At 44.0% G+C, this 14,016-nt stretch overlaps 1 protein-coding gene across 2 annotated transcripts in view; it reads left to right on the top strand.

Moving 5' to 3' along the window:
- LOC126278215 (vacuolar protein sorting-associated protein 54-like) overlaps positions 1 to 14,016 on the top strand; it is a 132,026-nt gene that overhangs the window by 103,727 nt on the left and 14,283 nt on the right. The window lies entirely within an intron of this gene.

The raw sequence follows: 14,016 nt of genomic DNA, 5'->3' as shown, positions 1-14,016 counted from the left end.
ACAAATACACACAATAGACTACATTATTTAAATATATACCCATAAAATAAACCTATGTACAGTCTACAAATGGTAAGAAAAATGTCAAAAAGTTGAAAATAATTTTTCAGAAGAATCAGTTAACCTTTAACAGCAGTACATATAATATAACACGGAAAATTTATGGTCATGATAAACAAACAATTAGGAAGAGTGTGTTACACTTCTTATATGTGTGCATTGTGCCATAAGGAACCAATGCAACTTGAGATGTTTATCCTCATTCACTACTGCCAGATTAACTTAGAAACAAGGCAAAACACACAATTGAAGTGGCAAGCGTGTCAAAGTATGAGAATACGAGGAAAAATATCAAAGCACATTGCTTATAGCATACAGAAACAGCAATAACAACATGTTATTCAACTGTACTGCATCATAGCAAAGACACAAGCATTAAAACAGGAATATGTAGATGATTTTTAAAAAGTGCAAAAAACATTGTTCATGAAAATGCAAATGCCACATCCTAATACATTTCAATAAAAATACATTTCACCAACCTGGAAAAGACCTGTATTGGATAACCCCTGGGTCCGGGGGTTAGAATAGGCCCGAGGTATTCCTGTTGTCGTAAGAGGCAACTATGCATTGTCAATTTTTGTGCTGACAATGCCCACGGACTTCTTTGCACATCACATCCAGCATGGTAGCCAGTCCGTCGTGGTGGGGCTGCCATGTACCCTGTTGGTTGTAGCCCCCTGACAACACAGGGATCGCTCTGCTGATGGCTGCGCCTTTAACTCCCTGCGTATGCCAAGGAGTAGATGCCCGTCACCCTGGGGCATCAGAACTCCTGGCAATGGCCATCCTGTCAGGTGGCCTTTGCTGCGGCTGGCCTTTGCCGTGGCTGGATGGCGCCTGTGGGGAGGGCTCCTGGTCGGAGTGGATGGCATCAGGGTGGCTGACACGCCATGAAGTGTAGTACGTCATCTCTTGCTGGTGGTCTCCTGCCAGCAGTCTCTAAGTGGGCAAAGTCTGACTTCAATGCTAATAAATATGACTCCAAGTTGTTCCCCTCCCTGGCCACACCATGGGAGGAACGCGAGGCTAAGGATGGCAGTGAAGCTTATTTGCCCCGGTACCTTGTATGTGCGAGAGTTGATGGGGAATCTTTCATATCCACGAAGCCTTAGTTTTTTGTGGAGTATCTGGAGGACAAGTTTGGGGAGGTGGAGGGCTTGTGCAAAATGTGCTCTTGGTCAGTTTTGATGAAAACAGCACCCTCTGCCCAATTATGGGCATTAATCACTTGTGACAAGTTGAGGGTTGTTTCCGTTACCGTCATGTCTCATGAGAACTTAAATATGGTCCAGGGTATTATATACTGCAGGGACCTTCTTTTGCAGTCTGAAGACAAGCTGCGCGCCAATGTAGAGTGGTGAGGTGTTTGTTTCATTTGGCGCATCCATCGGGGTCTGAGGGATAATCAGATTGCCAATAACGAGGTTGCCACGGGTGCCTTCATCTTTGCCTTTAAGGGTGACACATTGTCCGAGAAGGTCAAGGTGATGGTCTATCGCTGTGACGTCAAGCCATTAGTCCCTCCCCCGATGCAGTGCTTTAAGTGCTGGAAGTTCAGCCATATGACTTCCCGCTGTACTTAATGCTCCACCTGTCGAGTTTATGGACATCCATCGCATCCCAATACTCAGTGTGCATTCCAACTGTGTCAACTGTGAACATCATTCACCTTGCTCGCCTGACTGCACGAGTCTCCAGAAATAAAGGAAAATCATGGAGTACAAGAACCTGGACTGACTGAGCTACACTGAGGCTAGGAGGAAATTTGAGCGCCTACATCCTGTGGCTATGACCATTCCTTACGCCACCTCTACGAGAACAGTTCTTGCCCTATCAATTCCTTGAATTCCTGTTGCCTCTTAGAACCGGGATATTACACCTGCCCCTTTACTTGGGAGAGGCACTTCCCTCTCTGTTGCTCCTGCACCACCTACTTCAGGAGCAATGCCCTCCCAACCATTGGGGATTTTAGTCCCCACTTCCAAGCCAGAGAAGCGTAAGGCTTCTTCGGTTCATCTCGTTAGGAAGGGGTCCCTTGGGTCACTCCATTTCCAGGTTTCTGCTAGTGGGAAAGATGACACCCGCCAGTGACTGAAGAGTCCAGAAGCAGCTGGTTGTAGGGCTTCACGCTCATGCTCAGTCCCAGAGACTGATTCTGTGAAGTTCTCCCAGCCAGGGAAACCCAAGCAACAGCACGAGAAATAAAAAAAGGAGACACCCAAGAACAAGAAACTTGCAGTGGCACCCACGCCACTGCTACCTACAAACTCTGTGTCTGAGGATGGGGTGGAGATTCTGGTGTCTGCTGAGGACCTGGATCTCACCGGACCCTCAGACACAATGTTTATAGACTGCTCAGCCAAAAAGTTGGTAGCAGCAGGTGACCGTGAGGTGTAAACTGCCTGATTGAATTTCCATGCCTTCCCAGTCTCACGATGTCGTTATCCTTCAGTTGAATTGGGGTGGTCTTTTCCACCGCCTAGCTGAGCTACGGCAACTGTTAAGCTTTGCACCTGCTTTCTGCATTGCCCGCCAGGAAACCTGATCGCTAGCAATGCAGGCTCCTTCCCTCCATGGCTATAAGGGATACTACAGGAACCGTAGTGACTATAATAGTGTTTATGTCCTAAACTCAGTTGGTAGTGCAACTGTGCCCCTTCAAACCCCTCTTGAAGCTGTGGCTGTATGAATATGGACGATGCAGGAAATAACTGTCTGCAATGTATATCATCCTCCAGAATTTATCCCTGAATGTATTAGCTGCACTGATTGATAAACTCCCTAAACCTTTTGTACTTTTGAGAGATTTTTAACACCCATAACCCCTTGTGGATGACACCGTACTTACTGGCTGAGGCCAGGATTTCGAAACTTCACTGTCTCAGTTCGACCTCTGCCTCTTACAGCTTGGGGCCGCCACACATTTCAGTGTGGCTCAGGGTAGTTACTTGAACATTGATTTATCAATTTTCAGCCCAGGACTTCTCCCATCTTTCTGTCACTGCCCCTGTGTCAGACACGGACACCTGCCCAGATGGGCTTTAAACAAGGCGGGCTGGGAAACTTTCACCTCAGATGCCACCGTTGACTCTCCCCCACATGGTAACATTGATGTGTCCGTTGAGCAGGTGACTATCACAATCGTTTCTGCAGCAGAAAACACAAACCTTCGCTGTTTAGGGTGCCCGGCGAAAGACAGACCCTCGGTGCTCGCCGGAAGCACTGAGGCAATTACAGTGTGTCGGTTAACTGTACAGCGACATAACTGGAACCTTTCCCTAGAGCATCTGATAGCCTTTAAGCTGCTCCTTGCACATGTACAGCAGCTTATAGAGTGACGGAAACAGGAGTGTTGGGAGAGGTACGTGTCGACCATTGGGTGCCATACGTCACCTTCTCAAGTCTGGACGAAGATGAGACGCCATACCCCAGCAGGCGTCCCTAATATTACCATCAATGGCATGCTATGTATCGATGCAAACACGATTGCCGAGCATTTTGCCGAGTACTATGCTCGAGTCTCTGCTTCGGTGAACTACCCTCCAGCCTTTCACGCCCTCTAGTAGCAGATGGAAAGGAAATTCCTCTCGTTCAATACACGCCACAGTGAACCCTATAACGCACCATTTATGGAGTGGAAGCCCCTCAGCTCATTTGCACATTGCCCCTACACAGCTCCTGGGCCACATCAGATCCATAGTCAGATGATAAGCATCTCTCGTCTGACTACAAGCGCCATCTCCTTGTCTATTTCAATGGGATACGGTGTGATGGCATCTTTCCACCGTGTTGGCGGGAGAGCATCATCGTGCCAGTGTTCAAACCCAGTAAAAACCCACTTGATGTGGATAGTTATCGACCCATCAGCCTCACCAACATTGTTTTTAAGCTGCTGGAACGTGTAGTGTGTCAGCAGTTCGGTTGGGCCCTAGATTCATGTGGCCTGCTGGCTCCATGTCAGGGCGGCTTCCACCAGGGGCGCTCTACCACTGATAATCTTGTGTCTCTCGAGTCTGCCATCTGAACACCCTTTTCCAGATGCCAACACCTTGTTGCCATCTTTTTTTTATCTATGCAAAGCGTTATGACACCACCTGGCGACATTATATCCTTGCCACACGACATCATATCCTTGCCACATTATACGAGTGAGGTCTCCGAGTCCCACTCTTGATTTTTATCCAAAATTTCCCGTCTCTCCATATTTTCCGTGTCCACGTTGGTGCCTCCCATAGTCTCCCCCGCCCCCCACCCCCCATTTTTCCAGGAGAATGAGTCCTGCAGGGCTCTGTATTGAGTGTATCACTATTTTTATTGGCCATTAATGATCTAGAAGCAGCTGTAGGGCCGTCCGTCTCACCCTCTCTGTATGCAGACGACATCTGCATTTCGTACTGCTCCACCAGTACAGGTGTTGCTGAGCGGCACCTACAGGGAGCCATTCACAAGGGGGCAGTCATGGGCTCTCGCCCACGGCTTCCAGTTTCTGACTGCAAGTTGTGTGTCATGCACTTCTGTTAGCGTCGTACCTTCATGACGGTCACTCACTGTTGAGGAGACATATCAATTCTTAGGGCTGGTTTTCGATGCCCGATTGACTTGGCTTCCTCACCTTCGTCAGCTTAAGTGGAAATGCTGGCCGCACCTCAATGCCCCCCTGCTGCCTGAGCATCGCTATACTCTGCTGCAGCTCTATAAAGCCCTTGTTCAATCCCGCTTTGACTATGGGAGTGTGGTTTATGGTTCGGCGGCAGCCTCAGCGTTGAATTTACTCGACCCAGTGTACTAGAGTGCTGTTCGCCTAGCTACAGGAGCTTTTAGAAAGAGTCAGGTGACTAGTGTCCTGGTGGAGGCCGGAGTCCCTCCATTGCAGATGAGATGTGCACAACTGCTCACCAGTTACGCTGCACACATTCATAGTTCTCCTGAGCATCCGAATTTCCGTCTCCTTTTTCTACCCGCAACAGTTCATCTCCCGCATCGGCAGTCCAGTGTGTGTTCCTCTTTGTCTAAACTGGAGTCCTTCCCTTTACCATCTCTCATCCAGGTCTGTCCGCATACACCTCCATGGTGTACACCTAGGTCGCAGATTCGTCTGGACCTTTCGCATGACCCTAAGGACTCAGTTACTCCTGCAACTCTCCTCTGTCACTTTCTCTCAATTCTTGACGTGAAGTGATTTACATTTACAGCTCAATGGCTGATGTTCATGTTGGCTTCACCTACGTCCACAGAGGCCATTTTGAACAGCATTTCTTGTCCAGTGGCTGCAGCGTATTCACTGCAGAACTGGTGGCCATCTGTCGTGCACTTCTGTCTATCAGTTTGTGCCCTGGGGAAACGTTTCTTCTGTGTACTGACTCCTTGAGCAGCCTATAAGCTATCAACCAGTGCTACCCTCCCGATGCTTTAGTAGCATCCATCCAGGAGCCCATCTATGCCCTTGACTGGTCCCATCGTTCAGTGGTGTTTGTGTGGAACCCAGGACGCTTTGGCATCGCAGGCAACAAACTTGCTGACAGGCTGGCCAAACAGGTTACACGGGAAGCCGGCTCTGGAGCTGGGCATCTCTGAACCTGACCTGCACTCTGACTTATACTGTAGGGTTTTTTGGCTTTGGGAGACGGAATGGCATAACAGTACACACAACAAACAGTGTGTCATTAAGGAGACTACGAATGTGTGGAAGAGTTCCATGTGGGCCTCTCACAGGGAATCAGTTGTCCTCTGCCAGCTCCACAATGGGCATGCATGCGGGACCAACAATTACCTCCTGCGCCATGAAGACCCGCCTGAGTGTTGGTGTGGTGCCCGGTTGAAAGTGGCCCCTTATTCTGGTGCACTGTCCCACTTTGACTGCCTAGCAATGCAGTCTTGGGTTACCAGACTCGTTGCCGCTAATCTGACAACGCCTTAGTGGCTGATTCAGTTTTATGTTTTATTCGTGAGGGTGGGTTTTATCATTTGACCTAAGTTTCTGTGCCTGTCCTTTGTGTGGAGGTTTTAATGTGTTGCAGAGTGGCTGGCTTCTCGTTTTTTATTCGCATGGTCAGCCAGCCAATCTGCTTTGTTGTTTTAATCTCTTCATCCCGTTTCTGTGGTTTTCTTGCCCCCTTTCGTCCATTTACATGTTTGTTGCCCTCCATCATTCTTGTGATTTTTGCTTTCATTCTGTTTTTTGTTGTCAGTCTCTCTTGTTTTATTCTCACACTTGTGGCATTGTTTTATTCGCAACAAGGAGCCAATGACTTCATGGTTTGGTCCCTTTCCCCCTCTTTTAATCCAACCAACCAACCAACCGTCTGTATCAGATATTTCTGCCTAATGTGCACCATGAAAAACTTCTCTTATATCTTACCAACACTAAAAAAACAAAAACAAAATTATGCGCACGTGTGTGTGTGTGTGTGTGTGTGTGTGTGTGTGTGTGTGTGTGTGTGTGTGTGTGTGTTGAAAAAGTGAGACATGATGATATTACCATTAAACTTTGACAGTGTGTCAAAACGCATACACAAACAGTAAAGTTTAACTTGAAATGTTTGAAAATATACAGGGTGGTCAGAAATTCCTGTTACAAACTTCTAGGACATGTGGAGGGTAGTGAGTACAGAACATTTTGAATAGGAACCCGTCTCCAGAATCGTATCGTTTCCATTCTATGACAGTTTCAACTCAGATGTGTACCTCGTCAATGTCTGCTTAGGGCAAGGGAAACTTCTCAGAGTTCCCTGTCCTTATATGCAACATGGTAGACACAATGAGGTGTACTACATCAAACGATCCCCAGATGTCACTTACTGTTAGCTTTGCTGTGAGACTGAGTCAATACCTGTGCATCACCGATAGAGAAAACATGGTGCAGTACACATTTGCGGAATACACAGACACGTTCCTTGTGTATGGCGAAGCTGGAGGTAACGGAAGAGCCGCTAGTTGACTGTATCACGAACGCTTTCCGTACCGTCACACTCAATCGCACAAACTGTTTGTCCAAGTTACACAATGACTACGAGAAATGGGTACCTTCACTGTGAGGAGGCAGGACTGTGGTGCTCCACGGTGATGCTGCACTCCCGAATTTGAAGAAGGTGTACTGTGTTGCATTGAAGATAGCCCATCAACGAGTTCGCAAACAATTGCGCGTGCAATGGATGTTAGTCACAGTACTGTCTTGGACAACCTGCATGAGCAACAGTTACATCCATACCACTTACAAAGGGTACACGCTATGGGTGCAACAGACTTTCCACAATGCATCGCCTTCTGCACATGGTTCCTGCACCATTGCATCGATGCGCCCCTGTTTCCACATTGAGTTCTCTTCACAGATGAATGTAAGTTTACAAGGGATTGTGTTCTGAATGCTCGAAGTTTCCATATCTGGGCATACGAAAACCCTCATGCCACGCATGTTCAGGGATTTCAAGACAGGTTTGGAATTAACATGTGGGCAGGTATTCTGGAAGGTCATGTGGTTGGACCATACTTCCTTCTATCCAAGCTCAGGGGTCCCGCATACTAAGTCTTCCTACGACATGTAATGGACCCATTCTTGGAAGTTGTGCCATTGAATGTCTATTGGGAAATGTGGTTTCAGCATGATGGAACACTACCTCACTTTTCACTGGCTGTCTGGAGACATCTCAACAGATAGTATAGTGAAAGATTGATAGGCCGTGGTGGTCTAAATGCATGGCCGCCACAGTTGCCAGATTTTACCCCTATGGATTACTTCTTGTGGGGTCATATGAAGAGTCTAATTTATGAGCCACCTGTAGAGACACAGGAAGATCTGCTGGCATGAGTTCTGGCCACTGCACAAGACATTGAAGAGACACCAGGTGGGATGGAGAGTGTGTACCAGAACTTGCTTCGGAGGTACAACGTGTGTAACAACATTGGTGGTCGCCACATCGAACTGCTGTTGTAATGCAATGTAAGGTTGCGGCTCGTGTCGTAGATGCTGGGTTCTTGTTGTTGTCGACTAATGTAAACTGTAAGGTGTAAGTTGCAATGCAAATGCCTAAGTAGTAATGGAATAATAATGGAACGAGTCAGTATTCTTTTCAAATGGATTGCAACAATTGTACTGGGTCACGCCTAAGTACATTCCTCATGTGGGTGTGGATGAGACAATAATCTGCATTGAAACTGTTGTAGAATGGAAACAGTATGTTTCCTGACATGGGTTCCTATTCAAAATGTTATTTACTCACTATCCTCTACATGTCGTAGAAGTTTGTAACTGGAATTTCCGACCACCCTTTATAAATAAAGTTGCTACGTGTTTTGCAATAGAAGTTAAAAAAAGGTGTATACACACAATCATAGAAAGAGCAAGTCAGCATGTAATTAATTGAGATGAAAATAAAATTTTTAATTGACATGTGGTCAACAGACATACTGCTTCTCAAGCTAAGAGAACAAAATTGAAAAAGGAAGAAAAATTATTTTGGAATGTGTTTATCACTTAGATATTTGTATTAATGCATAGCACTAGAAAACACGTCTTGTGAAGCATTTTTAAAGCCCATAATTATGTGCAGCACATGCTGCACACTGCACTAGTTTTACAAACATGCTCTTAAATTATTGTATTCATTGCATAGAATGTGGCTGTGACATCATACATACTGCATATGCCAATACACATGATAGTTGCGGTGCTATGAAGTGGAAGTGGGTAAGGGGAAAGGGGAGTCCTGTAAACAAATGGCCCACCAATGGCTAGGCAGGACTGCAGCCAGGTCCTGAAGTTGCTTGCAGTGGTTGTGAATGGAGTGTCTCACGTGCCAAGCAATAAGAATCATTACTCTGTTGCGCTGTATCGTAGTATGACATTGCACCACTCATAACAGCAGTGGCTGCATCCAACAACACCACTCAAGCATGTCTCAAATATGAAACTGAACAACGTTAGTTACACTGACAAAACAATGCGTGCTGAAATGTGCGTGTATAATAGCTGTTCGGTCTCTATGCTGTAAAACCGCATACGAGGGGTTATTGAGAAGTCCGTGTAAAGTCCGAGAGATGGCACCATCGGTGTGTATAAAGGTCATGTTTAGTTCATAGCATCTGTGGAAAGAATGCACACACCTCAGTAGTTGTGGTCACAAAATTAATGGAAATAGGATTCCAACTCATTTCACATCCACCCTGTTCTCCAGACTTGGCTCCCTCAGACTATTTGTTCCCCAATTTGAGAAATGGCTGGTGGGACAAAGATTTTATTCAAACAAGGTGGTGGTTGCATCAACCAATAGATATTTTGCAGACCTGGACAATCCCTATTATTCGGAAGGGATCAACAAATTAGAAGAGCGTTGGATGAAGTGAATAAGTCTAAAAGGAGACTATGTGAAAAAATAAAAAAGTCTTACCCCAAACACGTAAGCAGCTTTTATTTTTGCACAGACTTTTCAAATGCCACTCGTAGGTATTCATAAAAAATTATTCTTGTTCTCTTTTCCACTGCATCTTCTTGTTGTCAATTAAAAATGGCACATAAACTTCAAATTACTTCCGCACATTGCTGTAACACATGCAACACTCCCATAGCTGCCTTAACACTTCAGCTCACAGTTTCACAGATTATAACACTTTGGTACAGCATATTTTCCGGCAGCATTCGTTTGTTCTGATGACGTTTGATTGCTTGACATGTCCTGAAAACTTGATTTCTTTTTCCTTCTCCAAATTAACAGTTAACTCCCAATTTTTGAAAGCTTTCAGAACTTTATTAATAGTCTGTAGATGTGCTTCCCATGGCTCAGAACAAATTAATGTAATATCAACTTAGTTGACAAACTTCTTCAGTAATTGATCATATAAAACTTCATCCAAAGTGTGCATGAAGGCAGCCACAGAAATGTTCAGTCCATATGGTATGATTTCAAAATGATAAATTTCCCCATACATCTACATCTACATCTACATGACTACTCTGCAATTCACATTTAAGTGCTTGGCAGAGGGTTCATCGAACCACAATCATACTATCTCTCTACTATTCCACTCCCGAACAGCGAGCGGGAAAAACGAACACCTAAACCTTTCTGTTCGAGCTCTGATTTCTCTTATTTTATTTTGATGATCATTCCTACCTTTGTAGGTTGGGCTCAACAAAATATTTTCGCATTCGGAAGAGAAAGTTGGTGACTGAAATTTCGTAAAAAGGTCTCGCCGCGACGAAAAACGTCTATGCTGTAATGACTTCCATCCCAACTCGTGTATCATATCTGCCACACTCTCTCCCCTATAACGCGATAATACAAAACGAGCTGCCCTTCTTTGCACCCTCTCGATGTCCTCCGTCAATCCCACCTGGTAAGGATCCCACACCGCGCAGCAATATTCTAACAGAGGACGAACGAGTGTAGTGTAAGCTGTCTCTTTAGTGGACTTGTTGCATCTTCTAAGTGTCCTGCCAATGAAACGCAACCTTTGGCTCGCCTTCCCGACAATATTATCTATGTGGTCCTTCCAACTGAAGTTGTTTGTAATTTTAACACCCAGGTACTTAGTTGAATTGACAGCCTTGAGAATTGTACTATTTATCGAGTAATCGAATTCCAACGGATTTCTTTTGGAACTCATGTGGATCATCTCACACTTTTCGTTATTTAGCGTCAACTGCCACCTGACACACCATACAGCAATCTTTTCTAAATCGCTTTGCAGCTGATACTGGTCTTCGGATGACCTTACTAGACGGTAAATTACAGCATCATCTGCGAACAACCTAAGAGAACTGCTCAGATTGTCACCCAGGTCATTTATATAGATCAGGAACAGTAGAGGTCCCAGGACGCTTCCCTGGGGAACACCTGATATCACTTCAGTTTTACTCGATGATTTGCCGTCTATTACTACGAACTGCGACCTTCCTGACAGGAAATCACGAATCCAGTCGCACAACTGAGACGATACCCCATAGCTCCGCAGCTTGATTAGAAGTCGCTTGTGAGGAACGGTGTCAAAAGCTTTCCGGAAATCTAGAAATACGGAATCAACTTGAGATCCCCTGTTGATAGCGGCCATTACTTCGTGCGAATAAAGAGCTAGCTGCGTTGCACAAGAGCGATGTTTTCTGAAGCCATGCTGATTACGTGTCAATAGATCGTTCCCTTCGAGGTGATTCATAATGTTTGAATACAGTATATGCTCCAAAACCCTACTGCAAACCGACGTCAATGATATAGGTCTGTAGTTAAATGGATTACTCCTACTACCCTTCTTGAACACTGGTGCGACCTGCGCAATTTTCCAATCTGTAGGTACAGATCTATCGGTGAGCGAGCGGTTGTATATGAGTGCTAAGTAGGGAGCTATAGTATCAGCGTAATCTGAAAGGAACCTAATCGGTATACAATCTGGACCTGAAGACTTGCCCGTATCAAGCGATTTGAGTTGCTTCGCAACCCCTAAGGTATCTACTTCTAAGAAACTCATGCTAGCAGATGTTCGTGTTTCAAATTCTGGAATATTCCATTCGTCTTCCCTGGTGAAGGAATTTCGGAAAACTGCGTTCAATAACTCCGCTTTAGCGGCGCAGTCGTCGATAACAGTACCATCGGCACTGCGCAGCGAAGGTATTGACTGCGTCTTGCCGCTTGTGTACTTTACATACGACCAGAATTTCTTCGGATTTTCTACCAAATTTCGAGACAATGTTTCGTTGTGGAACCTATTAAAGGCATCTCGCATCGAAGTACGTGCCAAATTTCGCGCGTCTGTAAATTTTAGCCCATCTTCAGGATTTCGCACGAAAAAGATGATAAATTTCCCCCTTGCACGAAAAAGCAGTACATTTCTTGCTTTCTTCATCTAACTTCACGTACCAAAAACTGCTTGTCAAATCGGAGCTGCTAAGATATGTGGTGTCTCTAAAATGTTGCAGTAATTCCTCTAAACTTTCTGCTGAGTCACTTTACAGTAAAATGCTTTTGTTGGCTGCTCTTGTGACCAACATTAAACTGACAGGTCTCTCTGGTTTATTAACCAGATGAATTAGGTTGGAGTAGTCACTTTCTGATCTTTCAGTACTATTCTTTCACAGTGTTAATTTAATTTCAAGATCTACAGCTTCATGCCATGTTGATGGTACAGGACAATAAATGCTAAGGAGAGTCTAATGTTTGCATGTCCACTGTTTAATTAATCGTGACCTCTTAGAAAATACAATGGGATAATCGAGATGTGCTTCATTTATTTATTTATTCTCTCTTATCTTCCGACAAATCAGATATCTCTTGAATTTTGTTACAAATTTAACAAAAAACTGCTTGAAGATTTTCTTCCTTACTGGTATTTTTTTGTTCCTAACACAATCAGTAACACTTATCTGAGCCACAGTTCCCTTTGTATTCAAATTTAAAATATACATTGTAAAATCAAGCACACAACTCTCATCTCTGCCTTGTTGAAGTATCCTCTAAATGTATCTTCTCTTTCCTTGTTACCCTTCTGAATATATAATATGCCCACAGAAAAGTCTGCTTTACATTTTTTTCACTGTCTTTGTGTGTCCCTAAAATACACCCAGCAGATAATGATTGAACTGCCAGGAAACTTTGCTCATATTTTTGCCATCAGTGTAAAACTTAAATGCCTGATACTTAATCAGCTTGTTACTATTTCCCACAACAATGATAATATGTACACTAATCACAGGAAAAGATGGGCTTTTTACGAACTCACTTAATTGTAAATATTATTTATACCACAATGTGCAGACCTGACTGTTGCTACTTAGAAGCCGTTCAGTGTTAATATCGCATACATTATCAATAGATAGCATCAACACATCAGTTATCACATTCCTGCTCTCACATCTAATTGTCTTTTACATCATAATTCACATCACATTTAATATGAGTGCTAAATTATTAACTGCAATTGTTCAGTATCACTATATTCTCCCCTGTAATTTGGGAGCAGGTTTTTAAAATTTTCAACTGCATTAAGAGTCAACATCAAAAACTGCCTTGAGCACCATTCTGATATCTCTAGGATTAGAGAGATAAGGTATTTTCTTTGACAACATAATTCTAAAAAAATTGTAAAATATTGCAACATATTTTTAGTTAATCTCATAGGTGCAATTTGAGTAAGAGTGAAAACATGACTGAATCGTAATAAAACATGAAGTTCTCAGGAAAAGAGGTACGTGATCAGCTGCAGGCATCTGTCATGAAATAATGTCTCCAAAGCATGTAACTGTGTGAACCAAAAACTGTACCCAAAATGGGAGTGGATGTTAACTACGAAGAGGGCATCCTCCCCTTTCTCCCTTGAATGATGGAGGCAAAAGTTTTACATATTGCACCTGACGGAAACATCTGACAAATGATCACATACATATAACAATCCAAATTTAATCCAATAGATAAAAAAAATCTACTCACCAAGCTGTGCCAGGAGAAAACCCCACAGCCAGAAGTCATAAGATTAAAATTGTGTGGGCTGGAGGGAAATGACAGCTGGTAATTCCATCATTTCTGAAATGCCTCTGCAGCAACTGCTTCACTGGCTGTGCAATGTGCAGATGGGTGCCACCTTGCATGAAAATGATACTACTCACACATCCACACTGTTGAAGGGTTGGAATGACATTGTTGCACAAGTGACTCTCATAGTGCTGAGCAGTGTTTTGAAACTGGAACATTAATAACGGACAAGGGGAATCCGTTGGCTGCTCAGTTACATTCCTAGTATCATCTAGCACACCTTTCTAATGAATTTTCAGTCTGTAGTGCAGAGTTCAACAGAAACCTACAATCACTAGAACAGATGAAATTTAAGAGAGATCATAATTTTACTATTCAGTGTGATTTATTAGATGCTTTTCAGACAATTCTGAATGTTAACACAGTGGAAAAGTTTGAAAACGCACAAATGTTGTCAGATGTGTGCACAGACATGAGAAGGCAGTTTCTTCCAGCTGGCTTC

Source organism: Schistocerca gregaria, chromosome 6, assembly GCF_023897955.1.
Source record: "Schistocerca gregaria isolate iqSchGreg1 chromosome 6, iqSchGreg1.2, whole genome shotgun sequence".
Lineage (NCBI taxonomy): Eukaryota > Metazoa > Arthropoda > Insecta > Orthoptera > Acrididae > Schistocerca > Schistocerca gregaria.
This window is presented reverse-complemented; position numbering and strand designations above follow the sequence as displayed.